Source organism: Elaeis guineensis, chromosome 2 (assembly GCF_000442705.2).
Source record: "Elaeis guineensis isolate ETL-2024a chromosome 2, EG11, whole genome shotgun sequence".
Classification (NCBI taxonomy): domain Eukaryota; kingdom Viridiplantae; phylum Streptophyta; class Magnoliopsida; order Arecales; family Arecaceae; genus Elaeis; species Elaeis guineensis.
This window is the reverse complement of record NC_025994.2, coordinates 122,786,279-122,802,309: the sequence shown is the minus strand read 5'-3', so window position 1 is coordinate 122,802,309 and position 16,031 is coordinate 122,786,279.

Below are 16,031 nucleotides of genomic sequence, written 5' to 3'. Positions count from 1 at the left end.
AGTTGTCCAAGTTTTTTTATCACTAATACACTGGATCAAATTAATAGTGTTTAAGGATTTGGAGGATTGGAATTCACCATCAGTGTAAACTAAAAGTTGATATTTTCCAAGATTGGAATGTAAATATGAAAGTCTAGTGATTGCCTTGGCTGCAGTTCATGACATTCTAGTTTTTGGAGAGCTAGCATTGCATCATATCCTTGTACGGAGAAACTTCTTGAAGGGCCTAGCCTTAAAACATGACATTCCATATTACTAGGGGGATCCCCCTGCTCCGAGAACAACATGTTGTTCCAATATTTCTCAGCTTTTGAATCATTCTCATTTATCAAAGACCGTAAACACTCTAAATATACTTGCATGATTGTTTCTCTAAATATGTTTTGTAAAACACCTCCTATCGCGCGCGCGCGCGTGTATATATATATATATATAGGTGGTGATCATGTTGAAAGAGTGTGTTAAATTCCCAATAGTGATAACTTATATCTCCAATGAGACCAAAATTAGGCTTAGATTGAAGGTCACCAAGGATCTTGATGTGGAAGCCTTTTCAAGAAAAATAAGAATGGATCAGAATCTTGTATGGTGGTGCTACATTATCAAGATATATTTTTTAATCAAAAAATCAAAATCTATCATTGTCGGTGCCCCATTTCTTCCAAGAATCAGTTACGCACAATGTGGGTAATTTTTATTCATCAGAATTATTACTCATAACAGATCTAATGTTTTTATAGAAATTTTTATGCTTTATTCTTCTTGAAATAATGCAATCAAAAAGCATATAGTGTAATTAAGGTTGTCACTGGGGTGATGAACATGATTCCGTGATTATGTTTTCTTTTATGGGAATTGATCAATGATTTATTGGATGCAAATGAGTAAGTTACCGTATACTGAAAACAAAGAAGAAAGATACGTACCCAAAAAAAAAAGCCTAGGAAGAAAGATATTATTTGCTCGTACGGATGGATTTGAGCAACAGCATGCTCATGTAGCCGTTGGAGTAGCAAATATTACGTACAGTATTGTTTAAAAGCAGAAATTTAAAAGACCATGTAGGGAGCCGTTGCCTAGGAAAATAGAGACGTTGGAGTAAAAGAACAGAAAGCGTACTCACAAAGCACGAGAAATAATAGATGGCCCGGCAAACTCTGCTACGGAATCGCATGCCAAAGTTTAAATTGTGCATAGATGTTTCTATAATTTGAATAATGAAATAGACGTCGCAGTGGCTGTTATTTTGATTTTGCCATCCTCTCGCTATATTATTTTCAGATGGGCTTACCCATATGTAATGCACATGAATTTTTTGAAGTAAATATTACATACCTAGCAGATAAAATATTGGAATGACAACTAGGTATCCAAGATAAATAATTTTCTCTTTTAGGGAGAGAGACGAGCCAAAATTCATAAGCAAAAGATGGAAGGTTGCTAGTTGAGGGATATATAGATACATGGTGATAGAGGATGATACCACATAAGGAAAAAAAAAAGAAGATGAGAATATTTTATATATATATTTATATATATATATATATATATATATATATATATATATATATATATATATATATATATATATATATATATATATATATATATATATATATATATATATATATATATATATATATATATATATATATATATATATATATGGAGTAAGCATCATATGTGAGAAATATAAAATTCTCTTTTAAGCAAAACGGTGGCAAATCACTTTATATTTCATTGGTAAATGAAAGGGAAACATAGAAGGGCTAAAGACTTTGTTAGGCTTTGCAGCTGGGTTTCATATGGGTGTAGTTCTAAATGTTTATATTTTTCAAAGTAAATAACAAATATAAAGAAAAGAAGAAAGAGGTGTGCAACATGAGATTTTTGGTGATTGTTTATGTATTATATCATCATCATGATCATTTTGATAAATGCAATGTTAATTAAACACTTTAATTGTTCACTACTACTTATAGATTTTTTAGAACGATGATTTAATTGAATAACATTTTATTCCTGAAAAAAATCAGATTAATTTGTTAAATATGCAGTGAACATTCTTTAGTTTTACTGTAACAGAAAAAAATAATTTTAGTCAGTATTGAAACGTTATGAAGATAGTTTGAATCCAATCAAAGATGAGATGCGCTCTAACAAAAGTAAAAATAAGATGTGTTGTAACCGTTATCATCAATTATGCTTTCGATCAGAATTTGTGCCCTGCAATTTTCTTAAATCCCATGGTAGATTATTGATTCCGCACAATTTATAGGGGTGGAAAAAAAAAGTGAATCAATAGATTTCTTGAAATTTTTATGCCACGGTAAAGGACCTGCATACACTGTGCATCAAATAGTTTTTTTTTTTTAATGACTAAGACATGTCAAAAATCCACTAGGAGGAGAAATTTTGCCAACCAGCAATTTAGAATCATGCTCTCTGTGGTGCTGTTGGACCAATAACGTTTCTTACTAACACCTCAACAATATATTTGAAAAGTTTAGGAAGAAATGAGAATGATATTCCAAAGGAAGTTACGTCCGGGCCAAGTCTGATATGGATTCTCTTTAAGCTGACAAGGACTGAGGGCAAACTAGTAGGATCCAAATTTAAATGCTGAATGCCATAACCAATTTAATCTCGTTGTCAGGCATAATTTGACGTCTTGACAACCTTTGTAAACCATATAGAATGCTTTTAAGAAGTAAAGTAAAAGAAACCACAAAGCATGAATTTAAGAAAAATTAATTAAAAAAAAAAAAAATATATGGTGGTAACGTGCCACCACTACAGCAATTCCAATTCATCTATGACCCATGGTTGTACTTGCTAAACTGGAAAAGGAATTGCAAATCAGCATGAACTGATTGCTTTATAGTTGGTTGTTTTTATAGATTTCCTAATAGGGGAGGAAAGTAAGCTCTAATGCTTATGTTTTACGAAAAGGACTAGCTCAGGAGAAAGCAAAGATCTTCATGTAATTGACAATCTAGGATAAATTAGATATGAAAGAAGTTTTCATGAGAGGGTGCTAGATGGTAGAATTGGCAAAGCGATTACGTACGAGTGAATCTAGACTCAATCTGATCCTCATCTTGATGGCAATTAGATTTTCTCCCATCCTCGAGCAAAAGAAAAACTAAGAATGTTGGTGATTGATTACAGTTCAAAAATTGTTGCCCTTGCAGTGCTCAAGAGGAAATCAATTAACCATCTATTGCAGTCTCTTTATCATTAAACCTAGCCGAGTTGGTTATAAAATTCAAATTTGATATTTCTAGATGACATTTACAATATATTTTTTTCCCTATGCTACTCTTATCACAAGATTCCTCTCATTTCTCCAATACAACACCTAGAACTGCTTTTTGAATCGGACTATGGAATAACACAATGCTTCATCAACTGTACACTCTTCTTTTCTAAAAAAACTCTAATAGTACATGTGATGCTTAGAAAGTGGTTTTTTTTTTTTTTTGATAGAACAGAAAAATCATACTATTCTACCATGAATATATTCTACAAAATTGAAAAATACATATCATAAAATGGAGAAAAAATCAATATAAAATCAGTCTATATAGTATCACCAAAGTGCTTAGTCACGTAGGAAGCCACATAATGGACAACATTATTTGCCTTTCGATAGATATGAACAATTTAGAATGCAATGCAATTCGTAGCTTTCTTCAAGACATCTACCACAAAAGGAGCTTATCCACCGGCCAGGAAAACCATCTTCATTCTTTATGATAGGGCCCATCCAATAGCAAAGTGGAATCTTCATTATGACTAGGAAAAGTTTGGTAAGGGACAGGGTCTTTGAGCTTGATTGGCTGCAGACTAGAATCAGGACCGATGAGGTCCATCAGGTACGAGTCAGGTTGGGTTGATGTTGGATTGAAGTACATGTACTTCAACAAAATTATCATCCAGAATTCAAATCAATTTGTTTATAAAACGAGTAGCATGATTCATCACTGTAACCAATTTAGTAAGCAAATTGATAGCAAGATAATAGGATTAATTTGTTTATCGGACTTGAAAGCTTGCTCACGCCGAAGAAGTTCTCAATACTAAAATTCAATCCAAATTGGACTTTTTGTTGATTAAGGATTTAATAGCACTGGTATGCCCAATGAAAAATCTCTATTGATAATATTACATGTCTGTTTTGGCATTTTTAAATGTTTTTTGGAATAGAAAAATGATTATTATAATGGCCATTTTTTGGAGATATAATCGAGTCTAACCACGAATAAAGGTCTAGTAGCGCCGCATTATTTGATTTTTGTCAATATTTGTATGCTAATGCATTATTTTATCGCAATCAGAATTCTATAATAGTTGTTTTTCCCATAATATTATGGCCCTTATAGGGAAACATTGACTAAATAATTGTGATTATATTAACCTAACTTTGTATATGTACAGTACGAGAGAGCCTTTATAACTATTGTATTTATTGCTAATACTATTAGCTCACCTATTTCCTAACCTTCAAAGGTTTGTCCATGAAGAAAGTAGAAGGTTCAAATCCTAAGTAATGGAAAAAATAGATAAACATATAATCTATGTGGACATAATCTTGAATGATCGGACATAATCTTGTATGCATAAAATATTCTATGTTTTGCTGAAAATTGATATGTCAATGATAATTTCCATAGAGATCAAAGTCTTTAAATCCATGTGCTCAATTAAATTGCTAATATTTTTGAGATATCTTTTCGATGGTGAGATAAGACTTTCCAGTGAAATTTATATGAATAGAAATGCAATTTGCTCTGCAAGTTCTTATAGACCAAAAGAACCTGCATAGCCTTCGGATGCACCATGGATCGTATCCTATGGCCCTAAAACACTATGTCTATGTCGCATGTCGCATGACCGAGTTAAGGCAGGTATAGGTGCATGCAAGTTATTGGATGCCAAGCAAGAACTGGATAGGCAATCTATTTTCCATTATGAGATCAAGGAAATTAAACACTAGAAGACAACAAAGTTTAAGACAACATGTTGACTAATAAAAACAAGGGAACATGCTTGTGACTATGTGTCTGGCTTAATTCTCCATCCACATGTGCATGGAAGGAATGAGAAGCCACTCTAACATTATCAATTAGGTTTTCTTTCTCTTTTTCCAACACTGTTGCTAGTTATCTAATTAGCAAAAGAATAAAAGAGTGGGTCCCCCTTAAGCTTAGCACAGCTGTCAATGACAAGAATAAAAATCAAAATTTATATATTAAATTACATCTTGGTACTCCCATCATTACATGTGAATCTAAAAGGTGGCATTTCCACCAAACTTCTCGAAATAAAAAAAAACAAAATTCTAATGATATATTATACATGTACCAAGAGGAAAAAAAGTAGCATCTATAGAATGTTCACATTCTCATTTCATTCTTAGGTGCCATCTAAACAATCTCCTGTTTTTTGGCACAAGCCTCTTGTAACTGGTCATGCCCTCACTTGCTGCACTTCACTTGCTTGCGTTCTAGCTTGTTCAGGCCGCGCTAAAGTTATGCCAAAGGCCTCGAGTGGTAGATAAAAAGCCCCCAAGCCTAACATGTGTGGAGGCAGAATTAGGAAGCTAAGTTTTAAATATTTATTCTGACTTGACCCCTAAAGCTCTTCTAAGGATTTTCTAACCAGTGTTTTTTTAGTTTTGAAAATCTGCAAAACAGTTTTTAATTTTGTAGAATTGCTAATTAGGACCAAGAATAACTATTTCTGCTAAATGTTTTATGATAAGTAACGATCATCTACTAAGTCCTTTAAAAATTAACCAAGGTAAATTCAAACAACAAGGCCTGAATGAACACCGAACCGAGCATGTTATTTCCCAATACGTTCAATGGCTGATCTAGCAAGGCATCAAAATTGAAGTTAAGAATGTGATCCAAGCTAATGTGGCACATTGATTCTACCATAGTCATCCAAAGGAGGTCTATCACATGAACTTTACTTATAAGGTAGTATCCTATATTGGAGAAGATATCCCAGTTGCCACATCTTAAAAATGGTGCATAGCGAGCCACTAATAATTTAGATTTCCATTCATGTAAATTTGAAATGGGCACACTTTACAAACTACAATCAAAACTTATATATAAAGTCTGAGGACGGACAATATAATTATATCAGGATGATGCATGCAAAAAAGACCATCAAAACATATATATGATTCTTTGCTCTAAGACATTTTTATTTTGATACCATGTACTCTTGGCAGTTATAACCTAACTTTTCTAATTTAATCTCAGAAAAACCTAACTTCAGTTGATCATCAGTGGACTATCATATTTTTTCCGTATCATTGTGAGAGTAGTCCATCATTTATTTTGAAGTCTAACACTCTCTAATTTAAGCATATAATTTCTTTTGAATCTTTGGGCGCTCCCTAGTTTTGGATGACCAGACCCCATATCTTCTTCCTTTCTCTCCCCTTTTCTCTTCTCCTCCTCAACTTCCCTCCTCTCTCCTATCTTTATCCTCTATCTTGTCCATCGCATGGCCCATGAGATAATGGCAAGATACAACCATACCTACTATATAAAGTTTGAGAATCTGCAATATAATTATTGTATCCAAATGATGCATAGGTAGAAGACTATTGAAACATATGATTCTTTGTTTTAAGACACTTTTAGTTTAATTTGGGTGTAATCTAGCATTTTCTGATTTAACCATAGAGCATCACTTGATTAATCATAGGTAGACTACACTACAAGCTAAGCTGACATATTTATTCCCTATTATTGAATGGGTAAATCCAATATTGATAACTCAAGCACACAATTTCCTTTTGTTGCGGCCAATCGCCTCGTCGCCTGATCGCCGGAGAACGAACGCCTGCAAAAAGGGAAGTCCACACTGACCGGAGGCGGCTCCGGCGGGGACCCTCCGACGGTCAAGTCAGAGAGGTGACTGGGCAACAGTGAAATGAAGACAGAGAGCTCAATCGAGAGAGAGAGAGAGGAGCGAGCCTGTGGTTTCGAAGTCGAGAAGTGGAGGTCCCTTGCACTGTTGCCTTCCCCGATTTATATAGTGGAGCATGGTATGGCGCCGTCATTAATGGCGCGGACAATTGAGGAATTGTCAACTCATTGTAGACTGCCAGAGTCGTCGTAAAAATGTCATATCGCCGTGGGGCTGTCAAATCACTAGGGTTGACAATGCCCTAGGCGGCAGTGCCGCATGTTGCTGTCAGGACTGACAAGCTCTGGCGGCTGTACGACGATCGGAGGAGTCGACCGACCCTAGGTCGGTGGCCAGCTGAGTGGCGTCGGGTGGAGATTCGGGCCCCTTTGTTGGTCAGCGAGTCTTACGTGAGTCGGCCATCAGACTTCCAGGTTCAGTCGGTCGGAAAAAGTATGCCCGACCGACACATCCTCAGTCGGTTAAGGGCCGTGAGTCGGTCGGTGATGGCGTCCGTCGGTCGGTCGCTCCGGCTGTCGGTCCCCGGCCTCGGTCGGTCGGTCCTCCGGCCTCGGTCGGTCGGTGGTCCCCCGGCCATCGGTCGGTCGGTGGGTATTCCCCAACAGTTGCCCCCTCCACTCCTGAGTCGGACGGTGAGCTGGCCGATGCTATTGCTCGGACAGCGACGTTGGCGCTAGGAGTGGGATCACTGTGTGCCCAATTCCGACCGTACCGTGAGTGGATACGACGTCAGACGCTTCATGAATGCCGAGCGATTCGCTGACATCGGATGTAACGTCAGTATCAGACGTCCCGTCTTGTCGTCGTCAGACGTCCCGTCCGTCGCGTCGTCGTCAGACGTCCCGTCTTGTCATCATCAGACGTCACGTCGGCGTCAGGAGGTCGGGTGCCGGACGATTCGGTGTCAGGCGACCGGATATCCGGCGCCTTCTGGAGAACGCAGACCGTCGCCCAGCGTCGATTCTGGGAGCGTGGTGTGCTGTCAGGCGTCCCATCGGGAACGCGAATTGCCGCGGGCGCTTTAATTCGGAATCGCGGCCCCCTTTCGCCACGTGTCGGAGGTGGTTGGGCCGGTGCCCCTCGCATTAAATGAGGGCGGTGCGGCCGTCCCGGGATGGGCGCACCGAATCATCGGGCCGAAAGGAGGGCCCGGAAGCCGCCACGTGTCGCACATCCGTGAGGCCTCGGTCGGCGCGGGGGCATCTCGACCGTCGGACGGCCCTATATATATAGGACCATCCGGACCCAAGACCTCATTGTTGACGTTTTTGCTGCAGAGACTCTGTCCGGATGATTTCTCCGTCGTTGCCGGCAGTCGTCTCTCCTCCCGCTCCCCAAAGGGTTTATTTCCGGTTCGTGGTCTTCTCTTTTTTCATCCTCTTCTTCTTCTTCCTCTTTGCTTCTTCTTCTTCTCCTTCTTCTTCTTCTTTGCTTTTTGTTCGGTTCTGGTGTGATGGTCGAAAATCCGTCACGGGGGGCTCGATCGGGAAATCCGACCGATGACTCTCGATCGACTCCGGAAGCTGAGGTCTCCTCGCTTTCGGGGCCGAACGTTGATCGGCTTCGGGAGCAGTATCGCATCCCGGAGCAGTTTCAACTTTTCGCCCCAGGGGCCGGCGGTCGGATTAACAATCCTCCGCCGGGCCAGCTGGCGCTGTACGTCGAAGATCTTCGCGCGGGTCTTCGACTCCCGATTCCAGAGTTCGTCCGGAATCTGCTGGATTATTACGGACTTTGTCCGGCGCAATTGGCGCCGAACTCTGTCCGACTGATAATCAGCTTCGCACTGTTGTGTCAGCTTCTGCCGACCAACCCTCGTATCTCGCTCTTCCGGGCATTTTTTGTGCTCCGACCCCACCCTAAAGCCCGAGGGTGGTGGCTCTTCAACCCCCGGAAGGGACTCTCCTTCATCACTGGTCTTCCATCGTCCATCCACGGGTGGAAGAATCAATTTTTCTTCGTCTCATCTCCATCTCCTTGGGGCTTCCCCTCCCACTGGGGCATGCCCCGAACTGAAGCAAACGACAACAGCCGGGTGGAGGCGGACGACCGGAGGACTTCCACCGACTTAAAGACATGTCGGTTCCGAAGCAGAGGGAGCTTGTTACCGAACAAGCTCTCTATGACGCCGGCCTGAGCTTGGTCCCCCGACTAGGTATCACCCGATCCCCCGGTCCTCTTTTCATTTGGCCCTTTGTCCGGCTCTTTGATTAACATATATGTCGGTATCGCAGGGACACCTCTAAGGATGCGGCCGACCGACGCCGAGATTCGGCAGTATGCAGCAAGGAAGAGACCGGCATCGGGGGCAGGACCTTCGCACCCACCGAAGAAGCCCACTCCCGCGGCGCCGACCGTCGAAGCGTCGGCGACCGACTAGTCGGAGCCGGTGATAGCGCTCGCGGCTCCGGCAGCGCATCCGAAGGAGAGGCCGGTGGAAGAAGCGGCCGAAGGAACATCGGCGGCCTCACCGGTAGGAGTGGCGCCAGATGACGTTCGGGAAACCGAACATCACCCGACGGCGTCTGTGGCCGCAACGGGGGGTGCCGGTTCAACCTCGAGCATCCCCTCCTTGCCGGTTCCGTCGGTCGGGGCGGCCGATCGAGGGAAGGCCCCGATGGACCCGCGGACGACACAAGGTCGGGGAGTCGCACTGTGCCGCCCAGCGCACAGTTCCCCGAAGGGGCATCGGCGTTGGCCGACCACAACCTGGCCAGGAGGCTGTGCCAGGGATTCTCCTCCCGGCCGACGTGGAGGCGTTAAGGTCTCGGCAAGTGACCGAGATGTTGTCTTCGTTCTACCCGACCATGGTCGAGGTAAGTCCTGTTTCGCCTCCTTTTTCCTTAGTATTTTCGTTACTTTATTTTTCAGACGAAATGCTTGCGTCGGCAGCTGATCTACACCATGTCGGAGCTTGAAGCCAGATACCGGAGGTTCGAGAATGTCGGGCGGCTTGGAAGGAAAGGTCGGCGGTGGCCGAAGCCGACCGGGCAATGTTGGTCGACCACCTAAAGCAGTCGGCCGACCGGGAGGCCAAGTTGGTGGACGAAGTCTCCCGCCTCGGGTCCGAGCTAAGGTCGGCCAAAAAAGAAGCCAAACGCAAGGGCCGGACCATGCATCGTCTGCAGCGCGAGCGGGATGGCGTTGCCACCGAACTCGAAGGCGAGCGCGAGCAGCTTCGGGTCAGCCTGGAGAAGCTTGCCAAAGCTGAGGAGGATCTGTCAATCGCCCAGGCCGACGCCGACATAGCGAAGGCAGAGGCAGAGTCGGCAAGGGACTCGCTCGGTCGGGCGGAAGAGGAAGCAAGGTCGGCGAAGGAGTCGGCAAGCCGGCGGTGGACGACTTCCGTGCCACCGACCAGTACCGGGAGGAAATGTTGGAGTCTGGCTTCGCGTCGTACCGGGTGGGGTACGAGGATGGTCGAGATGCGGTCCAGGCCCTGTACCCGAGCTGGACCTCAGCAGTATCGTCCCGCCGGGGGCCGAGGAGCAAGTTACTGAAGAGATGGCCGACCCTCCATCGGGAGGCATCGCCGTGGTGGAGGAAGCCGTCCCGGAGCAAGTGGCTCCGACTGCCGCTCCCCGCCGCCGACGGTCCTGCTTGGCTGTCGACCCAGCGCCGATCGTGGTCGATACACCAGTTATCCCCGATCTTCCGTCGGTCGAGGAGATCGACTCGAAAGGATGATCGCGGCCTTGCCGACTTTTGGTTTTTTTTGTCTTTTCCTTTTTTAGAACACTTGTAATCGGGCTTCGGCCTGACTTTGTAAACTTCTTTTGACTTTGAATGAAATCAGTTTTTAAACTTAACTTTTCCCTCTGTCTGTTTTCTTTCTTTCATGAGTTGTGGAATGCATCCGAACACGTGAGTTGCCAATTTATATAGGTCGGTTAGGACGTTCGGCAACCCACGCCGCATGAAGGTAGGCCAAGTCCCGACTTTAATCGGCCCTTGATGGTCGAAGTATTATGTCGGGAGTCCTTCCTCCGGCCGTAAGTCGGGCGCATTCGTTGAGTCGTAAGTCGGGTCCCTTCCGACGCATTCAGTCGAATTCGTCCGGTGCATTCAGTCGAGGGAGCACCGATAAGTCGGACCCCGATACCCTTGTGTCGGGTATCTGTACTGCGCCTCGCGATATACGGTGGTAAGCCGAATATCTTCCGACCGGCCGTAGCCCGGTCGATGAATCATGAATCGACTGAGGTCGTATTGTACGATAGACGGTGGCAAGCCGAATATCCTTCGACCGGCTATAGCTCGGTCGGGAGTCGCGACGTCGGTCGCGCAGGCATTTCGCCTTTCTTTGGTCGGGGCTCGACCGGCATGTCAGCCGATGGTCTGGTCCGAAAGTTCGACCGTAGAAGGAGTGTCAACTCCCGTCAATATAGATGCATCGGTCCTCGTAAGAGTCCGATATGTCGTCGAAGGTCGAAGGAGTGTAGCTCCTGTCATATAGGTATATCGTCCTCGTAAGAGTCCGATGCGTCACCGACGATAGGGTCGTCGGTTTCAGGCGGATACCAAGTCCAAGTCGGCATGTCGGGGCTTGACCTTGGTGAGCGCCAATCGTTAGTCGAAGAGTTAAAACTCCGAGATTTCAAATCGGATTTGTATTCCGATTGGACAAGTACAAAGTTCATTGGTAATACAACTTCAGGTTGTCGGCGTTCCACGTTCGGGGAATGAGTTTCCCTTCAAGGGTCTCCAGTCGGTAGGCTCTCAGACCATAGGTGTCTGCTACCTTGTAGGGCCCTTCCCAGTTCGGAGCCAGCTTCCCTTGGTCCAGGGGCTTCGAGACCTCTGCCTTCCTCAGGACTAAGTCACCAGGCCTGAAAGCTTTGGTCTGACTTTGGCGTTGTAATACCGAGCAACCTTCTGTCGGTATGAAGCCATGCGAAGTTGAGCCTCGTTTCGCTGTTCGGGAGGAGGTCTAGGTCGGCCCTCCGACAGTCAGAGTTGTTCGGCTCTTGTACCGCTCGACCCTCGTAGACGGCAGTCCAATCTCAAGCGGGATCATGCCTCCGTTCCATAGGCCAAGCTGAAAGGCGACTCCCCGGTCGGAACGTGGGGGGTCGTTCGGTAAGCCCACAGAACGGAGCCTAGCTCGTCGACTCAGAGGCCTTTGGCTTCATTTAGTCGGGTTTTGAGTCCGTGGAGTAAGGTCCGATTGGTCACCTCGACTTCAACGTTGGACTATGGGTGCCCGACTGAAGTCAGTCGGTGCATGATGTGGAACCTTGCGCAGAAGTTTCTGAAGTCTTGGTTATCGAATTGTCGCCCATTGTCGGTGATGATGGTATGCGGCAATCCGAACCTGAAGATGATGGATTTTTGGATAAAGTCCTCCATCTTCCGCTCGGTAATCTGCGCCAGGGGCTCGGCCTCCACCCATTTGGTGAAGTAGTCGATGGCGACAACTATGAACTTTCTCTAACCCGACGCTGGAGGGAAAGGACCGAGAATGTCGACCCCCCACTGGGTGAAGGGCCATGCAGCGACGACGGGAGCGATTTGGCTGACCGGTTGGTGCTGCACGTTGGCGTACTTCTGACAAGGTTCGCACCTCCGGACCAACTCGGCCGCGTCCTTCCTCATGGTGGGCCAGTAGTAACCCTGTCGCAGGACTTTGTAGGCTAGGAATTTCCCCCCAAGTGATTCCCGCAGATCCCTTCGTGCACTTCTCGGAGAGCATAGTCGGCGTCGGTCGGTCTCAAGCACCTAAGCAAGGGGAGGGAGAACGACCTCTTGTAGAGTCGGCCGTTCATGATCACATATTGGGAGGCCGACCATCGGAGCCGCTTGGCCTCCGCGGGATCCTCGGGGCCGATCCCGTCGGTCAAATACCGAACGATCGGGTCCATCCAGCTTGGTTCGGCCGTCAGTTGTAGCACCTCGTCGACCCGGTCGACACTCGACTGCTCGAGGTTCTCCACGAACGTCCGACCCAAAGAGTCGAAAGCCGAAGTCGCCAGTCTGGAGAGTGCGTTGGCACGGGCGTTCTCCGACCTAGGGATGTGGAAAATTTTAAAATACCTGAGGCGTGCTACAAGGTCCTTCACTTTCTGAAGGTATTTGACCATGATCGGATTTCGTGCCTCGAATTCGCCCTTGACCTGCCCCACGATCAGCTGAGAATCGGAGAATGCCCGGAGGCTGTCGACACCCAGTTCCCTCGCCATCCTCAAGCCAGCGAGGAGTGCTTCGTACTCGGCTTGGTTGTTGGAGGCCTTGAAGTCGAATCGGAGGGCGTACTCGGTGACCACCCCATCCGAATTTATGAGCAGGAGCCCGGCCCCGCTCCCCTGAGCGTTTGAAGCTCCGTCGATGTGCAGTACCCAGGTGGAGACCGGATCTGGCTCGGAGACCGCGTCTCGTCCCGAGTCCCCAGCTCTCGACCCTTGGTCGGTTGTCGGGCACTCGACGATGAAGTCGGCCAAGACCTGAGCCTTCAAGGCAGGCCGAGGTCGGTACTGAATGTCGAACTCGCTGAGCTTCATCGCCCACTTTGTCAGTCGTCCAGATGTATCCGGTCGGCGCAATATCGCCCTCAGGGGCTGGTTGGTGAGAACCACTATGGCATGAGCCTGGAAGTATGGACGGAGTCGTTGTGCGGAGACGGTCAGGGTAAAAATCATCTTTTTCGTCTCCGAATATCTGGCTTCGGTGCCGTGGAGCACCTTGCTGGTATAGTAGATAGGCTGATGGGTTCGATTCTCGTTTTCTCAGACGAGCACCGAACTAACCACCTCAGAAGATGTGGCCAAATAGAGATACAAGGTCTCCCCGACCTGCGGCTTTACGAGTAGAGATGGGGAAGCCAAGTACTTCTTCAGATCTTCGAAGGCCCGTTGGCACTCATCCGACTAAGAAAAACCATTTGCTTGCCGCAAAGTTTTAAAAAATGGGAGGCACCTTTCAGCTGATCGAGAAATGAACCGGCTGAGAGCGACGATTTTTCCGTTCAGCTGTTGGACCTCCTTCTTGGTGTTCGGATGATGCATGTCGATGATCGCCTTAATTTTCTCAGGGTTGGCCTCAATCCCTCTCTGAGAAACGAGGAATCCGAGGAACTTCCCTGAGGTTACCCCAAAAATGCACTTGGTCGGATTGAGCTTCATTCGATGTCGTCGTAGAGTGCGGAAGGTCTCCTCGAGATCCCGAACATGATCTGGGATCTGCGCACTTTTCACCAGCATGTCGTCCACGTATACCTCCATGTTGCGCCCGATCTGGTCTTTAAAGACTTTATTGACAAGTCGTTGGTAGGTGGCGCTGGCATTCTTCAGTCCGAAGGGCATCACCCGATAACAGTAGAGGCCCTTGGGAGTCACGAAGGCGGTATGCTCCTCGTCTTCAGGCGCCATCCGGATCTGGTTGTATCCGGCGAAGGCGTCCATGAAGCTGAGCAGTCGAAATCCGGACGTCGCATCCACCAGCTGGTCGATCTTTGGAAGTGAAAAGCTATCTTTTGGGCAGGCCCGGTTCAGGTCGGTATAGTCGATGCAAATCCTCCACTTCCCGTTGGCTTTTTTGACCATGACAACATTGGCGAGCCAATCGGGATACGTGGATTCTCGGATGAAGCCCGCTTCGAGTAGCCTGTCCACTTCTTCGTCGATGGCCCTCTGTCTCTCTGGAGCGAAGGACATTTTCTTCTGCCTCACCGGCCTCATCGTCGGGTCGATGTTGAGTCGGTGGGTTATTGTCTCTGGGGGGATGCCCGACATATCCGCTGCCGACCAAGCAAATATGTCAGCATTGGCCGTCAGCAGCTCCGTCAATCGTCGTCATTCGGGGTCGGGCAGTTGAGATCCGACCCATACCTTCCGGTCAGGATTTTCTGCTATCGGGATCGACTCGAGCCGTTCGGCCGGCGAACCCCGTTCTTCCTCCTCCCATTGGTCCAGCTTGTCGATTGTCAGGGAGCCCCTCAACTCGTCGCTTTGAGCGGAGATCTGGAAGCATCGTCGAGTGAGCTGTTGGTCTCCGTGCATCTCCCCGACCCCGTTCCTGATCGGGAACCGGACGAGGAGATGGTAGGTCGAGACAATCGCCTTGAGGGCGTTTAGTCCAGGTCGTCCAAGTATGGCGTTGTAGGCCGAAGGCACTTGGACGACCGCAAAAGTTAAGTGGACCGTACTTTGCCGTGGTTCGGTGCCGGCCGTTACAGGCAGGGTAATTTCTCCTTCCGTCGTGACAGCGCCCCCGGCAAAGCCGATCAAGGGCATGGAGACCTTCTTAAGTCGGTCGGTTGACAGTTGCATCTGGGAGAAAGTCGAATAAAACAAAACATTTGTCGAACTTTCATTATCTACAAAAATTCTTTTTACATCATAGTCTGCTATTGTTGCCGAAACAACAACAGCATCGTCGTGGGGAGTTTGGATGCCCCGAACGTCTTCCTCCATAAAAGTGATTACGTCGTCCGGGCGCGGCTTTTTCGTCGGCTCCCCTCCCGCAGACGTCCCCGGGCCCAGCCGCTTGGAGATCATATTGATGACCCCGGCCGTCGGTCGATTAGTCGTCGCTTCTTCGGTCGGCTGGGGTCGTCGATCGGCAACCGGTTGGGTCGGTGGGTTCTTCCGAAATTTACCGAGATACCCCCGATGAATGAGGGCTTCGATCTCATCCTTAAGCTGGATGCATTGCTCGGTGTTGTGGCCGTGGCCTCGATGGAATCGACAGTACTTCCGTCGGTCGAGGCCTTTTGCCTTCAGAGACGGAGGCCGTCGCAGGTATTCTTTCCCCTCGATCTCCATCAGAATCTGCGCACAGGGGGCAGAGAGAGGAGTGTAGGAATCATACCTGGAGCGTGTCGGCCTTGGGGCCTGCCGTCGGGGCGACTTCTGGCTCTGTCGCGGTGGCGAGACCCGACTATCGGTCGGGGGCCTGCTGGGTCCGGCGGGTTCCCGACCCTTCCTCCACTTCTCCTTCGGGCCTCTGGGTTCGGCCAAGCGTCGGTCGGAAGCTCCTTCATCCGCGCGCATGTACTTGTATGCGCGCTCTAGCAGCTCGGCGTACGTCCGGGGGAGGGTCTTGTCCAGAGAGTAGGTGAATCGGGATGCTCTCAGCCCCCG